The sequence below is a fragment of the Desmodus rotundus genome, chromosome 5 (genome assembly GCF_022682495.2).
Source record: "Desmodus rotundus isolate HL8 chromosome 5, HLdesRot8A.1, whole genome shotgun sequence".
Taxonomy (NCBI): domain Eukaryota; kingdom Metazoa; phylum Chordata; class Mammalia; order Chiroptera; family Phyllostomidae; genus Desmodus; species Desmodus rotundus.
This window is the reverse complement of record NC_071391.1, coordinates 21,090,129-21,106,961: the sequence shown is the minus strand read 5'-3', so window position 1 is coordinate 21,106,961 and position 16,833 is coordinate 21,090,129. Positions and strand designations below refer to the sequence as shown.

Sequence of the window (16,833 nt, the reverse complement as noted above, 5' to 3'; positions counted from 1 at the left end):
AAATAGTGAATTGGCCATTCAGTTCCCCAGGACACATGAGGCTGCTCGGCCTGGGTCCTGCTCTGCGGCGGTGCCTGTGTGAGCAGCGGCTCCATCACCGGCCAATGCCTGCAGTCCGTGCCCTTGTGATGCATCTGCGGAAAACCAGCAGAAACCAATGCTCAGTGGCTCAACGGATATTTGTTGAGTGATGAAGTGATTCAACACATAGGACATCCAGGTGCTGTGATAGCATTTTCGAATTCTTTGGGATGAAGTGCCACTTCCTGAAACAGCTGAACTTCCAAACACTGCATTGCTGTTGGACCCTTCAGTGTGATCCACTCAGGGCTCGTATTTGAAAGCAGTGTTTGTTTTCTGTCTTAATGGAGAGCCCATCTCTACGGAAAGGCAACGCAGTACCCTCTGGGTTAAAATTTTATCGTTTGCATGGACCTGGACCACAATGTGATGATTGCTGGGGAGTGGGAAGGGGAGGGGGGTATAAGGAGACTAACTGGTAATGGAAAAAATATAATAAAGATTATATATTAAAAAAAATAAAGCTACCTCTTCAGAGAAAAAACATTATCACAACTGCTGCAAAGGCGTAGGCTGCTCCCATCAGCTGTCACGGCTCTCTGAAACTGAATTTCAGCTGTTCTGGAGCACTGCCGTAGGAAAAAAAAGATTCGAGTCTCAAATCTTTTGCAAGAGACTCACTATAAAGGGTGTATTGCGAGCTATTTTTCCTGGAGTAGTGATGTGTTTGTACTGACCGTTCTTTCCTCTATTGACATTTCTGCTGTGCCCAGCAAAACATATCCATGACACCAGGAACAAGCCGACTGAGTTCTCTGCGGAACTGAGTGTTCCGCAGGGGGACTCACACTTCCGCCTTCCTTAGCCCCCTCGATAGCACCCAAAGGAAGACAGAGGGGGGAGGAGATGAGAATCTACCCATAAGGACAGACCACAGAGGTCCGCCGGAGGGAGGTAGTCATCGAGAGACCGATTGAACATGCTTTGGCAGGAAAGCTATGGAAAGTCTTATAATGGCATTGAAACCAGCTATTAAAGAAAAATTATCCAGAAGAATTCTCTCTCCATTCTCCTTGGGGATGCGTGCTTGGTACCACAGGACTTGCACTGGCCCCAAATCCTGTCTAAAACCCTTAGGGCACAGAGAGAGGGCAGGGGGTGGGACCCATGTAGACAAACTTAGGTATTTAATTATTTTGCAAGAATTTTGACCCTGCACGTTTCTCCCTCATTTAGAACATCTCCTCTCACAGGTGAGTGTTAGAATCCAATCGTCTAACTCACACTGCAGTAGCTGGGCATGAAAAAGAGCCAGAGGGGGAGGGCAATACCTAACTTGAAAGTATAATAGTAAGAAAATAACCAGTCAGCGCTCATGGTTGGGCACTAACTATGTGAAAACGTTTGACTTGGCAGGTTTATAACCATCCTAAGAAGTAGATGCTACTAATCTCCCCATACAGAAGAGGGACTAGAAGAGGCTCAGAGAGGCTATGATTTGTCCAAGGTAAGCCCAGCAAAAAACACTGGCCAGAGATGACGCTCCACCTAGTGTCAGCTTATCTGTGGAATGTGAGGCTGAGAGAGCTGTGCTTCTGCATCCTTCCTGCGCCTTAGAATGAGCTGGGAAGCTTTTAAAATGACCGATGCCCGCATTCTTCCCATGACAATTAAATCAATATCTCAGAGGTGGGAACCAGGTGTTTGGTTGTTCTTTTTAAGTCCCCTGAAGGTGATTCTATCGGGCAGCCAGCGTTGAGAACCATTGAGACAGGTATCACACCACCCATGAAAGAGACAGAATCAGTTTCTCTTTCCTTCTTCGAGTCTAAGCAAGACTGTTCGGCAACCCGAAATCTCTCCCTGCCCTTCTGCCCGGTCGCTGGCTCAAGTGCAGCTGCTGCCTCTGCCCCACTGAGCCAAGGGGAAGTGCCAGGCCAGAGCTAGGAACCAGACCAGGCTCCCTGGCCAAGAAGCCAACAGATTTGTCTCTGTGTCTGCTCCTGGGGAAGTAAAGAGATCAGAGGAGAATCAGAAGGGAAACTAAAGGGCACAGGAAAAATAGGTGTGATTGGTCCAGAGGCTGAGGGGATGTTGGAAGGAAAGATTAGCTGCAGGGTGGGGCACAGGTGAGGACTGATTCTTGGAAGGGAAGGGGATAAGGGAAGCTTTGGAGAAGAGCAGTGGTCTAGGAGCCAGGAAAACTGGGGGCTCCCACTGCCTCGGGGGCCTTGGATTCCTGGTATTTCAGACGTAGCTACTCTGGGGTGGGGGGGCTTTTCTTCTAATGAACATGGTTAGACTTGGGTTTTTAGTTTTCCTTAAATAAAATAAACACAGGCCCTGGCCAGGTAGTTTCAGTTGGTTACAGCATTGTCCCTATAGGCCAAGGTTGTGGGCTCAATCCCGGGTCAGGGAACACATGAGCATCAACCAATGAATGTGTAAATAAGTGGAACAACAAATTGATGTTTCTCTCTCTCTCTCTAAAAGTCAATCAATAAAATAAAAATAATAATAATAATCCCACAGTTGGGCAGCTAACAGAACTCTGCCCACAACTCTGCCCCACCCTCATGCCCTTCTCCATTGGGCCAGAGTAGTTTTTCTCAACTTCAAAAGAGGTTAATCTTTGTTCAAATTCCTTCCAGGCTTCCTATTGCCCCCAGAATAGGGCCCAAATGCATATATATTCACATTTGGTTATGCAGAGGTCATACATATAATATATGTGAAACCTCTGTGGGGTCTTTTGTTCCCCACCCTTTTCTCTTTTCCACCCAAGCTGACTTTGTTTGCTCCAGGCCTTTGCACAGATTGTGCCTTCCTCCGGAAACTCTTCCCATTCCACTTTTTACTTGTCCTTCACAGCTCAGGTGAGATATTATTTCCTCCAGGAGGCCTTTGCTGAATCCCCCAGAGCATTGTAGTACCTATTTTAACTTTCATTATACTAGGTTATGAATGCTTATTTATTAGTCTGCTTCCCTTTGTATATAATCTCTCTCAAAGTAGGACATATTAGTCTGATGTTTCCATCACCTAGCACAGTTTTTTGAGAGAAAAAAGTGCCCAGCATTGGAGGGAAGGAATACCTACTACAAAGATTTATTTGAAAATAGCTCATCCAAATATACTCTCCTTCACTGGTAGGAAAAAAAACCCCAAACCCCAGTGCTTTAGAACAACATTCTTTTATTTCCCCAGCTTTACAGGTATAATTGACAAAACTGTAAGATATTTAAAGTATACAGCCTGATGATTTGATATACATATACGTCATGAAAGAATTCCTCCCAGAGTTAATTAACCTGTATCACCTCATGTTTACCTTTCTTTTTTTTCTTTTCCTTCTTTCTTTGGGGTGGTAGTGGTGGTGGTGAGAACATTTAAATTCTATTCTCTTCCTTAACAAATTTCAGTGACACAGTACAGAGTCAACTATAGTCACCATAATAGACCTTAGATCCTCAGATACCATTCCTCCTGTAACTGAAAGTTTGTGCCCGTTTACAGTCTCTCCCTATTTCTTCCTCCCCTAGCCCCTTTCTCCTTTCTGTTTCTATGAGTTTGGCAATCTTTTTTTTTTTTAATGATTCCACACATAAGTGATATTGTAAGTTATTTGTCTTTCTCTGTCTGGCTTATTTCACTCAGCATAACGCCCTCCAAGTTCATCCATGTTGTCGCAAATGACAGCATTTCCTTCTTTTTAACAGCTGAATAAAACATATTCCATATATCTCACGTGTCCCTTACCCATGCATCTGTCAGGGGACACTTCAGTCGCTTCCACACCTTGGCTGCTGTGCGTGATGACCCAGTGAATATGGGGGTGCAGGCGTCTCTTTGAGACAATGATTTCATAGAACATTGCAAAATCAGAGGTCCTGGTTTGACTTCGGGACATTGAAGAATCTTCAGGGAGGTGATAAACTCAGTTCCCAAAGAATTTTTAAAAAGCCATAGAAGAATAAGGGAGAAGGTGAGGAAACCAAAGCTCGGAGAGGCTGGCTCGTAGTGCCAAGCCAGGTGGCAACCCTGTTTGGCTTTCTCCGAGGCCAGCATGCCAGCCACTCTACCCGCAGCCTGCCCGGCTCCACTCAGCCTCTGGCAGGATCTCTTGGTCCTTGGTTAAGCACATGCCACTCTGCAAGTGCAGGTACATTTACTAATCCCTTGTGCAGAAGAAGTATGTGCACTGAAACCTGAAGCTATTCCAGGAGCTTATAATGTCCTTCAAACAGCCACATGCCACAGCCCCGAGCTCACTGGCGATGTCTCAGCAGAGGGCTTCAGCCTGCCTGGAACTTTATTTCCTCTGGAGTTCTGCAGGACCACATCCATCACTCACCCAGGAGGCTGCTACATCAGAGAAGGAGGATCAACTGAGCAGTAGCTGTCAACCCTGCCCAATGATTCCTGAATTTATTTTCCTTTCCGATGTGATCAGTCTCTGTACTTGAAGTCCAAGGACTCCAACCTGGACACTGGATCTGTACCTTGAGACCAGGTAGCCTTGGAAGTGTCACAACTCTGAACCTCATTCTCTTCATCTGTCAAGTAGAATTGTATTTGCCCACAGGACTGTTGTGAAGAGGAAGCGTCAATGACTTGGCACTGACGAAACACAGAGCAACTTCTCAGGGGATCGGCAGGCACTTGGGCAGTTGGTGTAATGCACACAGGTGCCCAGGTTAGGGGACAAGCAGAGGCCAGGATCCAGCCTGGCTTCTCCTGACCCAGCCATGTGCCCACAGCTGTATTCACCCAAAGGGAGCATCTTTCAGTAATTTATACAAATGCACCCTAAAAATGGTCCTGGCAGGGCCTAGCAAAAAAGTCTCAGTAAATTTTAATAGATCTTCAATTCTTTGTTATCCACACACAGAGAAACAAAAGCTATTGTTGCTGAAATACTAATAATCTAAACAGACTTCCTCTGGAGGAGTGGGGGTAGCAATATAACACAGTAGTTCAAAATAAAAGCTTGGAAGTTAGGGTTGAAGCCCCAATTTCACCACTAGCTACGCTGAATGATCATAAGTAAGATGCATAACCTCTCTGAGTTTGTTTTATCATCTGTAAAAGGGGAATAATTTGAGAGGATTAATGGTGGCTATCATAATTACTATCTCTTGCATGCCTCGCGTTTCAAGTATTCTGGGACCTAGCTTTATGGGGAAGAAGACTGCAAATCACCAGAGGTACTTAAGCATTCATTATTGTAATTGGTATTTATTAAAGTCCTAATGTGTTCTAGGCTCTGGAGAACTGATATCATCTACAGAGAATTTTCTGCTTGCCAGATAATGTGCTAAGCACTTCACACACATGAGTTCATCTATACCCACAACCACCCTGAGAGGTAGATACATGATTATCTGCTCGAGAAGAAGTTACAAAGTAGTTAAGAAAGCAATGAATTCATGCCTGAAATCATTAGAGCAAACACTAACAAATAGAGACAGACTGCCTTTCGGAAAAAGTGCAAGAACATATTTTGAGCAAGGTGGTGTATAGGAATTGGAGTCGAGTTGTTGTAGGTAACCTGGGTATCCATCTCTAGAGAGTTTGGTATAAATATACAATGAAATATTATACAGCAGTCAAAAATCATAATTTACATCTAGAAATAGGGATAGATCTCAAAAACCATGTTAAATGAAAAAGAAAGGAAGAAACAGAGTGACACTTAAAACACAAAAGAATAGGATAGTACAATAGCCAAGTGCTGGAAGCAAGCTAAATGCCCATCAGTAAATGAATGGATCAAAAAACTGTGGTACATTTACACAATGGAATACTATGTGGCAGAAAGAAAGCAGGAGTTCCTATCCTTTGTGACAGCATGGATGGAAATGCAGAGTATTATGCTAAGTGAAATAAGCCAGGTGGTGAAAGACAAATACCATGTGATCTCATCTGTAAGTGGAACATAATCAACAAAACAACAAAGCAAGCAAACTATAACCAGAGACATTGAAATTAAGAACAAACTGACAGTGGCCAGAGGGGAAGTGGGAGGGGATAATGGGGGGAAAGGGGGGGAAGGGTTGTCAGGAACATGTATAAAAGACACATGGGCAACACCAAAGGGTGGTACAATTGAGGGTGGGAGGTGAGGATGTCTGGGGTTAGGCGGAGTGGTAGGGGGAAAATGGAGACAACTGTACTTGAACAACAATAAAAAAATGCAAGAAAGACAACTAACTACCCCCCCAAAAAAAGAATAGGAGAGTATGTGCCAAACAATGGGGCAATCGCTGCGGAACTTCACACAACAAATAGGGCCCCTCAGCCCTGCTAGCATATGTCATGGATATCTGGGGGGGCGGGGGGGCAAGGATAGCCCTGGGTTCTCCTGTTCACTCCAGACGTTGCCGCCAATGTGCACGGGAAACAATGGTGACTGAGATATGGATCCTGCCCTCAAGGAGCCCGCAGCCTAGGGTGGGTTTCCTGAATGAGAAAGTTCTGCTAGAAAATTATCTCTGCCACCTGGGAGCTTCTCTCCCACAGTTGTCACTCTTGGTTGAGTGGTTCATCTTTCTCTCCCAGATGGGCCCTTATAAAGTAGAGAAAATGAAGTCCTGGTCAAAGCGGACAGTGGTATCAGCTAAGAACTGTGTCAGCCATTCTGACGAAGCTAATTAACCAATATAACCCTTCTCTCAATAACTGATGTCCTTCCCTAGTTGTTGAATTAGAAGGAGCTGCATGGCATAAGGAAAAATAGGCTCAGCCCTCTGTTCAATCACCTTGACTGCCCATCCCCAAGTGTAGTCTGACATTTGGCCCCAAGCAGTATAGTCTGATGCTTGGGTAATGATAGGAATATCCTGGACCTGCAAATATTGGGAGAACTTTAGAGAATAATGGCTCAAGACTGGGCCAGAGCATCTGCCAGGACCTCTTCTAGTCTTTGTCCAGCTTCAAGACCTGTTGGCTGCTGCTAATACCTATTTGATTGTCCAACTCCTCACATCTTAGCAAAACTGTGGCAAATGGATTCTCCAACACGGCCCCAGGACCTATCTACCAAATCCCTAGCCAGTAGAAAGGCCACTGTTCACATCACCTTCTTACAGAACTGATTCTCGGCCCTTTGGAGCTAAGGTACATTTGACCACCATCTGCCACTCTCCACCATTTGGTCAAGCAGAAAAACAAGGGCAAGGGCTATGGCGCCCAGTTACTCTCCATGGGACACCTGGTACTCACTGAGCCTTTGCAAGTCTGGTGAGAACAAAACTGTGAATTTTGATGTATGGTTTTAGAAAGAATGGGTGAATCTGTGATATAGAGAAGGACCAAAATGTAAAGCCAGGCAACCATCAACATGGGTTTATTTGAAAGGAGGAAACAAAAAGGAGAGGCCACGATAGAGAAATCAGAGATGTGTTGGGATTGGCAGGTTGGGGAGAACCGGGCAGTGAAGCTGGTGGAACAGAGAAGTAAGCACTCCCCTTGGACATCCTTGTCTTCCAGGGTGAGTAATGAGGAAGACTTTAAGGTTTGGGCTGCACAGACACTCAATAAGGCATAGACTCTGATCACATTGTGGCGGAACCCGCTTTTTCCTGCAAACTCAGGTTTTCACACATTGTATGTAGATTTCTAAAACATTAAGACTGGAAGAGCAAATCTTCACAGAGATGCCACTACATTTTCCAGACAGGAATAACAGTCCCAGGGGAAGAAAGGAACATACCCAAGGTCAACGACATCACTGGAGCCTGATGAGTTTGGGGAGAAGTTCCTGTCTTCTTTTGCTTGGTGCTGGGGCTAATTACTAATGAGTTGAACATAAACACCCCTGTTGGACTGGTCTGACTAATATAATTCATTACTCTGCTTCACAGAGACACTAATCTAAAGTCAATTCAAGACAGAATAATCCTTGGGCCTCAACAATCTGTCTATGGATGATAAAAGTATCTTGAGATTTAAATATAGAGAAAAATATTTGCAACCTATTTTATAGTCAAGCAGTTATGACTGAAACATAGAGTTCTAAATATCAGAAAAGAAATATTATCAAAGGATATAAACATAATGCACAGATTTACAGATGACTAGCAAATGTATGAAACAATGTTCAACCTCACTAGTGATCTCGGAAATGCAGGTTAAAGTAGCAGTGAGATATAATTTGACAATACTCAGTGTAGACAAGGGTGTGGGGAAAAGGACACACCCATATATTGTACTTTTAGTAGGAGCAGAAATTGCTACAATTTTTTGAAGGGTAACTTGGTCCCGCTTATTAAAACACAAAATGTGTTTCCTATCAAAATGCGTGAACCCTTTGGTCGACAATCACACTTCCATATTTACATACGGGCACAAGAATAGATATTAAAGGATTCTTCACTGCAGCATTGCAATGTATAAAAACCCCAGGTAAACAACTGTCAATATGAGAATGGTTAAATAAATTGTGTTACAGCCACATGTACCATGTAGAATGTTGTGCCGCTGTTGAAGAAATGTGTAAACTGTCATCCAGACACAAAAGCCAAGTTTAGGGCTATCCGTGAGTAGATAACGAATGTGTAACATATTACTAGATGGGACTTTTCCTATTGCCTTTGACTTCTGCTAAAGCCCAAAGCTGAAAACAACTAGGGGGAGGGCATACACACCTTCTAAATAGAAGTTCCAGACACATCCACACAGGTCTTACTACGAGGCACCCAAACAGGCCCTTCACTATCGCTCCCCTTCGCCCACCTCCAGGTCATATACGAACAGGTTGCCATCCATTAGAGAAGATCTTTGGAGTGGAATTCACAGGAACAAAGAGCACAGCCATGTTTTTTCTCCTCCTCTTCAACCTGAGGGCGGTGCTCCCCCGCCCTCACTTCCCACCGCCCCAGAGAACCACTCAAGGAATCTGGATTCATCCACCAGCAGAAGTGGCCATGTCTCACTCTTTGACCTAATGCATCCTGAGAACAAGTCACAAGCCCACCACCAGGTGTTGCTAGCTGACTACGGCACAAGAGTGTTCTGGGAGAATCTAGAAGGTAGCTCTCAAAGCATGAGAAGTATGAACAGGGAGCTAGAAACCCTGCCTCTAGCCTGGAAAAGAGTAGAGGTGGGAGGCTGGCTGAAGCTACCTGTGATGGAGAGAGGAAAAGAGACAGCAGCAGAACGCAATTGTACTTCCAAGGTTGGACCTGTCATGGACATGTGAGTTTTCCTATGGGCTACGTCATGGCCACCCTTAATATTCCAGGGCCCAGGCCAAGAGTACAAATGGAGGCTCACATACCCTATGTCTAAATATTTTAAAGTATAAATCAAGCTAAATAAAACATGTTCTGTCATCTTACCTTGACAAATATGCTTCCGTCATGACCTGGGAAGCTGGATTCAAAGAGAGGATCATCACCATCCTGGTGTTCACTCCTGAATGCAAAGCACAGTGAGAACTGGCCCCACCAAGCCTCCCTTCACTTCCCACCTGGAATTCCTCCCCCAACATGCACACGAGTTCCATCCACATTCCCAGCACCTCTTGGCCACTTCTTGGGTCTTGCGATGTGTGCACCTGCACTGAAGCCCAGCTGAACCTGGAGAACAAGGTCCTGCAGAGGCTTTGAAATGCATTTGAGGCCATTCAGGCAAGGAATTCTGGGATTTCATTACCCAAGATGCTGCTTGAGCATCAGGTGGGAATGTCCTCATGTAGTTGGTGATTTCTCACCCAGGTGCAGAGTTTTGGATAAAATGGGGTGACAGTGGGTTCCTCTACAGGGTGAGGTCCATGGCTGCTGCACTTCTGGCCCAAATCTGAGGACAGTACTGAGGGCCAAATAAAGGATGAATGGGGTTGGGGGTCAAGCAGGGCTCAGAGTATACCCCAGGGGTAGGGCTCAGGTTTGGGGAGCAATAAATTCATCAAGGGAGATTTCCCTGTGCAGTAAGGGTCATGGGGTCTCTGAAGAGCCAACCCTTGGACATCTGCCACATGATTACAACAGTGCCAGTCAAGTACAAATGCGCCTTTTTCTTCTAATTCCCTCTTCCCCACGCTGGAGGAGCCAATAGCCACAAAGGACATCGGGGTGCAAGAAGTTTGAAATACCAGATCCTATCACCACCTCCGTTCCTTCTCGTCAGCATTGAGCTGAGGTCAGGGTTGGTGGGGCAAGAAACTGAATGAAATGAGAGACTAAAGTTTATGTATATTGGCTGGACTTTTAATTCCTGCCAGAGAACAAAAAGCTTTGAGATCGTCTAAGACACCTCCAAGGGATTGAAAAGGGGTATCATTAGAGCTCCTTTGAAGTAAGTAATGAGGGGGAAATTGAACCAAGCCTCACCTGCTCCATAACAAACCAAAAAAACAAACCAATTAGCAATACATTTATATGTATGCATGTATATACGCATGTACATATGTATGTATGAAGTTTATGACCGTTCCTATAGTAGTTGTTACTCCAGAGAAGTAAGAATGAGAAGGGAAGGGGTGATTTGGACTTTTCAAACGATACATCTGAGTTACCTTTGTTTTAAAATGTTTCTGGAGAGGCATACGAGGTTTTGCAAGATGTATAATTGCCTCGATTTGCCCAACCAAGTCACTTAGCAATCCTCTTCAATGGAGGGGAAAAAAATCAAGCCAAATACAAGATCTGACTTGGGCAAAACTTATTCACCTTCTTACTGTGGCCACAAGGCCAAATTCTATGATTTTCCTGGGGGGGGGAAGTTGTTTATTATTCCAACTGTTGCCATAGCAGTCAGTGTTTCCATGTTACCGTCCTTTTCTCCCCAGACGTTACTCCACTAATACATGTTCCAGACCTGCAATCCCAGCCGTTTCAGACAGAAGGAAACGTACTTGAGCGGCTGAAAAATCAACAGAGAGGGCCAGCCCTGCCTTGCAGTCCGAGTCCTCATGTTTTCAACCGCGGCAGCGTGAGGCAGGGGGAGTGGGGCCTGTCTCTGCACCAGCAGGACAAGACACTGAAGAATCTCAACCAGTCCCACCATCTCCTATCCTCCTCTACCCACACCTTTGGCCACAGAACTGAGATTGTCTATTAAAAGGAATTTTAAAAAAAGAAAAGAGAAAGTTGCCCCTCGTTGTGTTTGAACCAGCACGATGGCACAAAGCATCGGGGCAATTCTTCAGTTCTCCTCAAGACAGCTGCTCTCTGGCCAGCACCGCGTCTTCCAGCCTTGGCGGATGGCGGCTCTTTCACTTCTCGTTCGCACAGAACAGTGGGTGAGCCGGCAACCAGAATATATACTATTACTCACGTGATGCCAAGGGTTCTTTGCGACCCTATGTTTCTTCTGGTCACCTCTTACCCTCATTTGGTTTTTCTATTGAATTATTTTTCTCCATTTCATGACTCACGTCTTTGATATTTGTCACCTCTCTGTCCTACTTGCCACACCCTGAACACGCCACTCCTTCAGTCTCGCAAGTACCACTAAAGTTGTGTGTAGCTTAATGGAAGGTTGTAAGCAACAGAATTACAGCATAGCAAAATATAAGAATGGGCTTAATTTTTTCTTCTTCAAATTAAACTTATCAGGACGACATTGGTTAATAAGGTTATGTAATTTTAATCCCATATTTGTATATGACCAGAACATCCTTGGAAGCATAAATGACACAGAAGGACCTGGAGTCAGAGGGGATAGGGAGACTCTTGTTCATCCCACAACTTCTGCTTAAGCACCTAACATGTGCCGAGCATTGTTCTAGATACTTGGGACACGTCGGGGAACAAAACAGACAAAAGTCGCTGTCCTCGTGTACCTGTTTTGTCCAGGCAGGCGAATAAACAACCAACTAAAAAGTAAGTAAATGACGTGCTATGAAAAGTAGAGCAGGGCAGGGAGCTCAGGAGTGCAGGGTGGGAAGGGGTAGCCTCAAATCGGTGGACAAGATGAAGACCCCAGAGAAGGGCGCATCTGGGCAAAGGCTGGCAGGAGGGGAGGGAGGGAGCCTCGAGGACACGTGGAAGGAGAGCATTCCAGGAACATGGAGCAGTCGGTGCAAAGGCCATGCGACAGTAGCATGACTGGTGTGTCAGGGAGAGCAAGGAGGCCAGTGTGGCTGCAGCTGAGGGAAGGAGAGGGAGAGGAGGATGAGGAGGATGGGGGCAGAAAGGAGGGCCCAGAAGGCAGTGATTGGGATGTTGGGTTTTCTCCAAGCAGGATGGGGGCCACGGGAGAGTGCCGAGTGAAGGAGGAACATCATCTGACCTTTGTTCCCACAGGAACCCTCAGGCCACTAGGGAAGGCAGGGAATCATTGGTGCTGGGCTTAATTGAAAGCCAGGGTATTTGACGAGATCACCAAGGGAATGAATACAGAGAGAAAAGAGGGTCAAGGGCTGAGCCCTGGGATCCTCCATCATTCAGAGGAAGGCAAAAAGAGAAACCAGCAAGGACCTGAGAAGGAGCAACCAGTGAACAGGAGAACAACGAAGAGAATGGGGTGTGCCACAAACCACGGAAGAGACTGTGTCAAGGAGGAGGGAGTGATCGGCTGTGCCAGATGCTGGTGAGAGGTCCTATAAAATGGGAACTGAGAACTGACTGTGGATTTAGCAACATGGAGGTCAGCAACCTGACCTTGAACTCAAGAATTGTTTTGCAGTGAAGGCAAAAGAAGGGCTGGAGTGGAGTTAAGACATGTATGCTCAGTGGGGCTGATAATATTCCCAAGAAAGGGAAAAATCTATTCTTGGAGAATGAAAATAATCTTGCTTTTTTAATGTATAAAACATAGATAAATAGATAGTACAAAAACAACTATACAGTACATCTGTGGTATTAAAATGTCATGGGTGAGAGGTGGCCATTTAAAAAAAGGCCAAAAAAGATTCCTCTGGGGAACAATAACGCGAAAAGAAAGCTTGAGAAACGCTGGCTCAAGAGACAACGTGAGGGGAGGAATTAGAGAAGATAAACAGAGCTCTAATGCACTTTGCTACAAACCAAAGAGAAGGAGCAGCAGCTGGGGGACAAAAGGAGGGTTTGAGAGAAGCATCTCTGAAATATTTGATACTAATATAAATATGATGCTTAGGAAGTACTTATTAGAGGTTAAATACTGTTCCTAACCCTTTTCAGATGTTAACTCAGTTGAGTTTCCCCCAACACCGCTGAGGCAGGGGCCATCGCTGTCCCGTTCTGGTAGCTGGGGACACACAGCGCACAGGGAGGTTAGGGGGCCCTCCTGCCCAAGATCATGCAGCCACAAAGTGTTGGACCAGAAGTCCATTAAACAAAGGCAGTCTGGCTCCCAATGGACATTTCAGATTCGTTCTAGATCCTTTGTATGGTCGGACTTTGTTTTCTATATTTCCTACACAAAAACATGTACAATCATACATTGTCAGAGATCGATATTTGGACTTTCTTCCCTAAAATCTGTTTTTCATCCTCTGCCGTGGGGAATTCCTCCAGAGGAATTCCTGTTTCTTCCATCTTTGGGTCCTTTTCCCTAGGGCGGTCTTCACTCTGCTCCAGCTGTCAGCTTCCCAAGCCCTAATTCTTATGATTTGAACTCCAGCACAATTTACTTAGGCTTGCCCATCCAAATTTCAGGTTCAGTGGGGGGAGGGGTGTCTACCTTTCTCAATCCAAAGGTCCATCAAGGCCAATTAGAGTGATTTCCTTCACAATAGCTCCTCCCCTGGGGTGCAGAAATGCAGCCAACCATTTCATTTGTTAAATTAGCATTTCCCTCACTACACAAGACTCTCATCCACCCCTCCACTCCCAGCAGCATTTCCTCCCACAGACAATAGATTTATGAACAGAACCCAAGAGCAGTTTGGGAAAATTCAAGTAAAAGAATAATGCTTTGCCTTAATTAGATGAATTTTTCAGGGAAAACTATATTTGAAGACGAAATCATTTGTATAATTGTCTTAATTCTTCACTTAGTTTAACAGGTTTATACCAAGTCAGAATGGTTTAATTCTGGGACATGAGCCCTAACTGGCAGTTAAGATGTATCTGTCCATGACAAATTATTTTAATTAGGGCTCAATTTGGGAGCCAGGACATTTTTTCCCTCTGATGTACCAGGGCCAAATGATTCATGAAGAAAACAAATGATGTTCCGGAGTGGCCTGTCTCCAAGCCCTGTAGGGAGTGCCCTGTGAAGGGACACACCACCATCCCCAGCCTTGCTTTCTGTCATCCGGTCCATGAAAGCACCTCCTGTTCTCTCTCCCGTAAACTTCTGCAACCTCCTTCGGTGCAACCCTACCCTAGTCCAAAGAAACCGGGTCATGCTCCAGGACCCATCCTCCCTCTACCAGCACTCATTTAATTCGTTTAGCCTGGGGGGCAGGGCTGGGGAGAGCTTGTCCTTGTCCCCACTCAAGAATCATATATCAATAGAAATGTGTGGGAGTGATATTACTTCACAGGTAGTCCCAAATCTACTCTACCGTCTCGCCATAAATCAGTATTAGCTCATATCAGCATTTGTCATTGATGGTAAATTACATGCAATATATCTGGCAATGGATTGCAGGTACATGGCAAGTGTTTGGTTGAGATCTACTGGAAAGAGACTAGAAAGAGGGAAATACACAGACATGATAGCGTGGCACAGTAAGTTAAAGTTATGAATACTGGGTACCAGGCAGGAAACACCACAGTTACGAGCTTGAGATGTGGAGCCAAACAGATGAGGCCCGAAACCCTCTGTGCCCTTTAGTAACTTTAAGACTGTTGGCAAGTTACTTGAAACCTACTTTGATGCTGGGTGTTCCTTTTTAAAGGGATAATAATAGTATATGCCTCACAGCATTGTTGTGTGAATAACAAGCAATAACACTGGTGAACAAATAAGCACAAGGGAAACCCACAAAGTGCTGGCTCTCCCCAGGGAGGCACACTCCACATAACCCTAACCCAACAGGCAGAAAGAAGGGGGCTGGGATGACAGTTTTGCAAAACAGTTTTCATATTGATAAAGAAAACGTTTCAATCCATTTGCACGTTGCTGTTTTAATTTAAAAAATATGTGGCTGATTTTGCAATAATGTGAAGTTTTTGCTGAAGCTCGTATTAAAATGATGGGAAACCAACGTTCTGAGGCAATAAAATGGTCCATATATCACTGCGTGTTATCTAGATGAGCCATTTTCGAAGTATACAGCTTTGAAATCTGTCTTAGATCCAAGCTATTTCGACTAAATGTTTTGAAGTTAAATAGTGTGAAACTAATCCAGAAATCTTGGTATGCAGATAAATTGGTTTCTAAAGAGTTTTTAAATTGTTTGGATTAAAAATTCTTTAATTTTTAAATAGTATAAAAATATTACAAAAATATTTTGCCTAAGTGGCCTGGTTTAAAAAAAAAAAACAAACCAGCTTTTAAGACAGGCTTGCACTGTCTTAAAAAACCACTTATATGTAAAATAGATTCCAAATCAAATAATTTCAAGGAAATCATTCCAAAACCAGTATTTTGAAAAACTTTCCAAATTTAACTGTTGATGGAAATGACTTTCAAAATTTCAAAGAAACCAGATAAAAGTTTCACATTTTCAAACTTTATGAACTATCTTATTCTTTTCCACTCCTAGTTTATTTTAGTTGTTGGCCTAGAAGACTCAAACAGTGAGGGTGCAAGAGGCAACTACACATTGATGTTTCTCACACTCTCTTTCTCCTTCCCTTCCCCTCTCTCTAAAAATGAAATAAATAAGATCTTTTTTAAAAAAAAGAGAAGAGAGGAAGACCACTCACACTTGCCTAAACAAACATCGTCACCAACACTCTGATCTCCTGTTTATTCTCCTAAAGCCCACTCATCTTTCCTTAGGAAATCTATTTATTCATAGAAGCCTTTTCTACGTCTTCCCTTCCCTTACTATGGTAAGTTAGGTATCTTAGCTACTTACTACCTTGTTAGCTTCCACATGCAAGTAAAACTTCTCTTCTGTTCATCTGTCTTTGTCAGTTTAATTCTGAGGTCCCCAGAACAGAGCCTAAGAGGGCAGAGAAACAAATTTTTTCCTCCGCAACAGCAGAAAGTGAGAGAAGTGAAGTGCAGCCCAAACGGAGTGTGCTTAGGTAGGTTACACCATAGCCATGCTGGTTGCTGCAGCCGCGGCTGGAACGAATGGTGGGCCCAAGAGGATGTGAGTACAAGAGATGGCCCGTGCCTCTTCCTCATCTATATACTGGGGGTAAAAGTACCAACATTACAGGGGCTTTGTTTGCAGAGCCTATGCTTCAGCATATATTAGTCCTTGAACTGAAACCCCCTCTTTCCTCCCTCATCTGCCTGGTGAACAATTCCTCATCATCAAATTCCTGATATCTGCACTTTTTCTAGATGTAAAGAGGAGGCTCCCTTCCCCTCCCCTTGCTTTTTTCCAGGCACCTAAAGCAGGGACTTCTATCCTCCTCTCCATCCCACTCCACTTCACCACCACCACCACCACCTGTTCCTACACTCTTCCCCTGGTGTGAAGGAGTAGTCCATCTGAATGTCGAGATTAGGAAAAAGCTCTCTCTTTCAGGCTAATCGGACCCTCCCTCCATCCCTCCTTCCTTCCCTGCAGTAAGAAGGCAAGCACATCCAGGTTAGGACCTAGGTAGGGCCTCCCATCTTAAGGTCAGTCCTGAGGCTGGGCAGGATGAGGCAGGTTTCAACTCCCCTGAAAATGGTGACAGGGAAGAAGGGGACTTGGGGGAAAGAGGACCATTTGACTCCAGCCACAAGTCCAAACTATGATCTCTCACACCATCTTAGCAGCTAATAAATCAGATATGTTGGTCCCTGTCTGATGCCTCAACTGATTTT

The 16,833-nt window shown here is 44.6% G+C and overlaps 1 long non-coding RNA gene across 2 annotated transcripts; it reads left to right on the top strand.

Moving 5' to 3' along the window:
- Window positions 1–640: 640 nt before the first annotated feature.
- On the top strand, window positions 641–13,031 carry LOC123479570 (uncharacterized). Of its 2 annotated transcripts, XR_006655221.2 has the most exons (5): window positions 641–975; window positions 1,258–1,274; window positions 1,438–1,528; window positions 10,814–11,849; window positions 12,273–13,031. It is a non-coding gene; the product is annotated as an uncharacterized lncRNA (long non-coding RNA). The 2 variants fall into 2 exon arrangements; XR_006655220.2 differs by having other exon boundaries at window positions 641–1,274.
- Window positions 13,032–16,833: the final 3,802 nt, after the last annotated feature.